This window comes from Cyclopterus lumpus, chromosome 14, assembly GCF_009769545.1.
Source record: "Cyclopterus lumpus isolate fCycLum1 chromosome 14, fCycLum1.pri, whole genome shotgun sequence".
Classification (NCBI taxonomy): Eukaryota; Metazoa; Chordata; class Actinopteri; order Perciformes; family Cyclopteridae; genus Cyclopterus; species Cyclopterus lumpus.
Window position 1 is genome coordinate 13332495 of NC_046979.1, and position 6124 is coordinate 13338618.

General features: G+C 42.9%; 1 long non-coding RNA gene across 1 annotated transcript; it reads left to right on the forward strand.

The window, feature by feature from the left end:
- Positions 1 to 4749: 4749 nt before the first annotated feature.
- On the forward strand, positions 4750 to 5416 carry LOC117743237. Its single transcript, XR_004611087.1, has 4 exons — positions 4750 to 4831; positions 5025 to 5099; positions 5188 to 5235; positions 5353 to 5416. It is a non-coding gene; the product is annotated as an uncharacterized LOC117743237 (long non-coding RNA).
- Positions 5417 to 6124: the final 708 nt, after the last annotated feature.

The window sequence follows — 6124 nt, forward strand, 5'->3', positions numbered from 1 at the left end:
AGGGTTCTCTGGGGATCCCTAATATCTGCTCATAATTTCATGGCAAACCATCCAACAGAGTTCAGATATTTCCGTCTCTAGCAAAGTGGTGGGACAAATGACAGACTGACGTTGTCCTCCCTGGAGCCACACCGCCGGAGTGGCTAATAACAATAATAGTTGCAGTATGATATCATGGACAGAATAATAAAACAATACAAACATTACTAATTCAATTATGAGATATTAATGTCACCCTAGACAAACAGGGAACCCTGGACAATCTCTACATGACAAAACAATTTTAAAAAGTATATATATATATTTAATACAGATTACATTTTTCAAGTTAACTAACCATTATATATTATTGGCAATTACCATTATATATTATTACAGACCGACTGCTGTTTTTTTTCTCCATGACACAACTCTGGTGAATATGAGTGTATAGTTTGTTCATGTCCAAAGTTCAATTTCAATACAGATTTCTCCAAAAACAACAAAAGCTTTTGGGTTTCTTCCTGCAGCATCCAGCGGGCAGAGTGAGCTGTTGAGTTATTTACTGCGTGTTGTTAATGTGCTGTAATGGCATTAATGTGAGATATCAGTTACTCACATTCTTCAGGATTCCCCACAGACCTCTTCTTTTCACATCTGGACTGTTGGATCTTAAAAACCTTTCCTTTTATAGTCCCTCTGTGTGTTTCTATTGTGGAAACAAACATAGGTGCAGAACAGCGTGAGAATTATGACCAAAGATGCGTGCCTTTTGGATGATGGCTGTTTGTTATCAGCTATTGAGAAACTCAGAGTACAGGGTTGATAACACAAGTACACACATACACACAGTAAATACGCACACACACACACACACACACACACACACACACACACACACACACGTACGCACACACATACACACACATATATACAGTGAACACAGACACACACACACACACGTACGCACACACACACACACACACATACACACACACACACAGTGAACAAACACACACACACTTTTTTCTATCTGTGCTTGTGTGGCATCTAATCCTATTTATTAAATGTAATCCTTGCCAACTCGACAAATTAAATTGATTTTAATTAGTGCTTAATAAGAGGGGTAAATGATGCCGTATTAGACCTGAATGATAACTCACAGATGTTGTCATCCGTTAAGCATCTAAACATTAAAAACATTGTTTACCATTAAACCGTTGTTTGTGTTCAGCTGATCCTGAACAGAAATACTAGTTACACCTTCATACATTCATGTTGTCATTTGCTGATACTGAACTGGTTCTGTATCAGGTGTATATATACCTGCTGGTGGAGGAGCAGGAGGCGCTGGAGCCGGCATAGGAGCTGATGCAGGACCTGGAACTGGATTTGGACCAAGTGGGACAGGAACTGGATTTGGCCCTGGAGGTACTGGGACTGGATTTCAGCCTGGTGGAGGTGCTGGTGCTGGTCTGGGAAGCTATGGACAGGGAGCAGCTGGAGGTGGAGGTGTGTTTTCAGTTCAATTTAGTACTGATAATGACTTCAGTTTGAAGTAGGAATGTGAGGACTGATATGTCTAACTGTTCAAGAACCACACAATAAATATTATATTTAATAATTATAATTATGTCTAGTTTGTCTTCATCTACATGCCTTTTTCAATTCACAATGTCTCAATGACTGTGTTTGTCAGGGGGATATGGTGGTCAAGGACCAGGAGGATTTGGCCCGGGAGGTGTGGGATCCGGAGGAGTCGGCTCAGGGGGTGTGGGACATGGAGGAGTCGGGGCCGGTAAGATAAATATGGCTGGTTGACGTCTTGATTATCTGGAGAGCAAGATTCCATTGAGCTACTGCTGATTTAATTGCTGTGATTGTATTTTTCTTACAGGGGGAAAGCCTCCTAAAACAGGTAAGACTTTAGAGTACTGATCTCAAGTTCAATATACCTCAGCTGTCGCCATGTTGAGATGCAATAGAAATGCTCCCAAACTTGTACATTGTACCTTTGAGATTGTGTTTTATAGAAAGTTCTAGTCTTTAATTACTAATTAACCTATATATAAAAGTATATCTGATTATTTATCTCTAGGAGGTGGCTACGGTGGTCGTGGAGGAGTGACTGGAGGGTTTGGGGCAGGACAGGGAGGAGGACTGGGACCAGGCTTTGGACAGGGAGGTGTCGGTCCTGGAGGCTATGGACCTGGGCCTGGAGGAGCTGGTCCTGGTGGCTTTGGACAGGGTGGCCAAGGCACAGGCATGGAATTTAGTTTTTTTGCCTCCTGAACATATTTAATGATAAATATTAGATCTTAATTTATTGGATTTACAGTAAGTAGTAAGGGTTTGTCTTTATAAGTCAAACCTCATTAAGCACATGAACACTGAGCACACTGTTGCTCTTCCATTACAATGGGATAACTATGTAGCAATGATGAAGTTTCAGTCACAGTGAGAGAAACAATTAAAGACTGCTAGTATTGTGTACCTGTTACAGTGTTCACAGCCAGACTGTCACAAGAGTGGGGTGAGAAATACCACTAGATAAATGTACTCAACAACCTTTAAAGATACTGTTGTATGAACAAAATCTAGTTCCAACATATAGAAAGCTCATTAGTTGCCTGTTGTGTTTCCTTGCGTCATGTGACATTCCCAATAAAAGGAAGTTCTCTGCTCTTCACACATGGATCAGTGGTCGGCCCGTACTGTAAATATTGTTCCTCTATTCAATTCAATGCTGCAGGATAAGGATTGCGTACATGTACCATTATTTAATTTCCTCATCACCTCACGGTCATAAGCCATTGTTGAGGGGCCATTCATAAAGGACGGAAGTCATCACGTCAGTCAGAAAGACTGATATGCTTTGGAATTTTAGGCCTCTCTGTTTTTCATCTCCCAAACATGCAAGTTGCCTGTGCAGGATGAGGAATGTTGGTGATAATATCCAAACGATCCTTAGAGGTTAAGCCTCGGTTATGTGGAACCCTTTGAATACCACCCCATTATGTCAGTGGGTAGAACATGGGTCAGTATATAATAAGCACAGGAAACAGACTTTCCAGTTTACCAAAAGTCTGGCCGTTGCAGCCAAATGCACAATAATGACCCCAATGTGTTGCAACGCTCCACCCTGAAGAAAAAGACGGAAACATCCTGCTTCACCTGAAAAAGCATTGGGAGGCATGCATTGTACATTGTTACATAAATACGGTGACCGAGAGCTGCTTATAAATAAGGCAACATTTGAGGGAGAAATAATGTACAAATGATTTATTCAACCAAATGCTAGAGGTAAGACAAACCAAGTTTAATATCTTGTTTTGCAATATGAAGGATGATGTGTAACGGTGGATGAGATCATTTAATTTATAGCTTGATGTGGTCACAGGTTTTATTACAAAGAGTCATCTTGGTCTCCAAGTGTTTTTTTTCTCAGTCATCTCCCCACACGGGCTTCGGTTCCCTCTCTGCAGCCTTATCGTTGTTGCTGGCCCATCTACAGCCAAACCCTAAGAGAGATTTAGTTCTAAAGCCAAACATGCACACTTCAAACAAATGCTCAAAACCTTTCCGGAGAACAAGTTAATCCTATTGAGGTTCCTCTTGGGCAGCCATCGTATATGTATAACATTACAAAAGGGTGGAGTCGCACAGGAACACACTGAATTCATTAATGTGTGATGTCTTGTATTGTAAGTACAGGAATTAACAAGTACTTTTTCCTCTTTTATCTGCTTATTAGGCCTTGGGGCTGGGGGTTTGGGTGGAGGAGGCCTTGGAGCAGGAGACCTCGGGACTGGCAGAGGTCAGGGAGCTGGAACAGGAACAGGATACCTACCCGGAGGTCAGTGGTTTCCATTTGTCTACATCTATTTATTTACATGAGCCCCAATAACATGTTTAAATGCATTGGTTTGTTTCTATTTCTGTTCATAATCAACTGCATAAATAAATGCATTAATAACACAAGTCGGTGGCCAGTGTTGCATTGTGATGAATTAGCAGAGCTGGCTCATGCTTGTGAAACTTTAATCATACCTACAAAGCCTCACAAATTAACCAGGCTGCTCCTCTGAAGCGCCCAAAACTATGGCTGAAAATGATTCTCTTCTCCTTAACTGAAGTATAATGTCTATCAAAAATGTTGTCCTGACCAAGGTGGCTATGGAGGCTATGGAGGCTACGGAGCTGGTCATGGACCAGGTGCTGGTCAATACCCAGGAACTGGTGGAACTGGCCCCAAACCTCCTAAAACGGGTATTTGCTGTTTACTAATCAGCATTTCACAGTTTCAATCACTGAAATATTACTGAATGTTGTTTTTACCTTCCCAAAACAGGTTATGGGTCCGTTGGTGCTGGCGTTGGGCCTGGTGGTGCCGGATTTGGACCTGGTGGTGCCGGATTTGGGCCTGGTGGTGCAGGGGTTGGACCTGGTGGTGCCGGATTTGGGCCTGGTGGTGCAGGGGTTGGACCTGGTGGTACCGGATTTGGGCCTGGTGGTGCCGGATTTGGGCCTGGTGGTGCAGGGGTTGGACCTGGTGGTGCCGGATTTGGGCCTGGGGGTGCAGGGTTTGGACCTGGTGGTGCCAGATTTGGGCCTGGTGGTGCAGGGGTTGGACCTGGTGGTGCCGGATTTGGTCCTGGGGGTGCAGGGGTTGGGCCTGGTGGTGCCGGATTCGGGCCCGGTGGTGCAGGGGTTGGGCCTGGTGGTACCGGATTTGGACCTGGAGGAGCCGGATTTGGGCCTGGTGGTACAGGATTTGGACCTGGTGGTGCCGGAGTTGGGCCTGGAGGTGCAGGAGGAGTCAACCCTGGTGGAGCCTCTGTGCCAGGTGGAGGTAAAAATATGACATGATGCTATACTTTATACAACAACATACAGTATAGCAAAAAAACACATATATGATATAACATAATAAATTGTTATTTCAAAAAGGTCATTACTATCTCAATTACTATGTGATATAAAATATGTTTGCTATTTCAGTTCTGTGTAAAAGTTATATTTTGCCAACTTCATTCCTGTTTCAGTTCCAATGCTGCCACAGACGGGCACAGCTGGGCTAGGACCTGGAGGAAAGAGTAAAGCATCACAACAGGTTCCAGGTAAAGTTGTTGTTACTAAAGGATGTGCAACATCAGTTCAGTTAAGATCCACCAGAAACACTGAATCTTTGCTTATGCTGTCACACAGGAGTTGGGGTGCCTGGCCTCTATCAAGGTGGATATGTTCCAGGCCAAGGTATGTTGTAACAGAAGAAAACAATAATAAACAATTATTAAACAATACAATAATATACAATTCTGTGTTTTTACAGAAAACGTTATAACAGATTCTCTCCTCACTTTCCTTGGTTAGGTTTTGGAGGCCGTGGTGTTCTCCCTGGAGTGGCCACAGGATCTGGACTTGGGCTTCAGACTGGTGTGTGAATGCACTCAAAGTTATATCATCTTGCGACATCACATTTTGGCCAACATGCTTGAAAACAAAGACTATTACCTTATTCCTTGCAGGGGCCGGAGTACTCGGCCAGGGGGGTGCTGGAGCAGGAGGAGCAGGCAGTAAGTGTCACATTTCTTAACTGAGAAACTATATTATATTATAAGCAGATTTTGTATGCATTACTTGAACCTGAAAACTAAAAGATGAACTAACATTAAGACATATTATTCCAGACTGTAATTGAGTACTTCACAGGATGAGCATCTCTGTGGTGTATTTCTCACCTTAGATGGTCGTGGACAGCAGTTACCTGGAGTTTTTCGTGGTTACCCTCTCATATCACCAAAGACAGGTACATGGGACCTAGCAATGCAGTCAATTCTGCAGCTGCATATAACTTCAATAATCAACGGTAAGGCAGAAACATATAAAAATAATTCACTTTTTTCAATTTCAGGGGTGGGCAAATCAAAGAATCCGGCCAAAACCGCAGCTAAATATGGTAAAGATACTTTCAGGGTTTCAACCTTGTGTACAACACGTGGCGGTTACATAATAATACAATGTGTTGCAGAAAAAAGCATTATGTTATTATACCTGGTATTTACATTTTTGTGAGCTCATCTGTTTGCTTTCTTGACAAGGTGGAGCTGGAGCTGGAGGAGGTGCACTTGGTCAAGGAGATGCT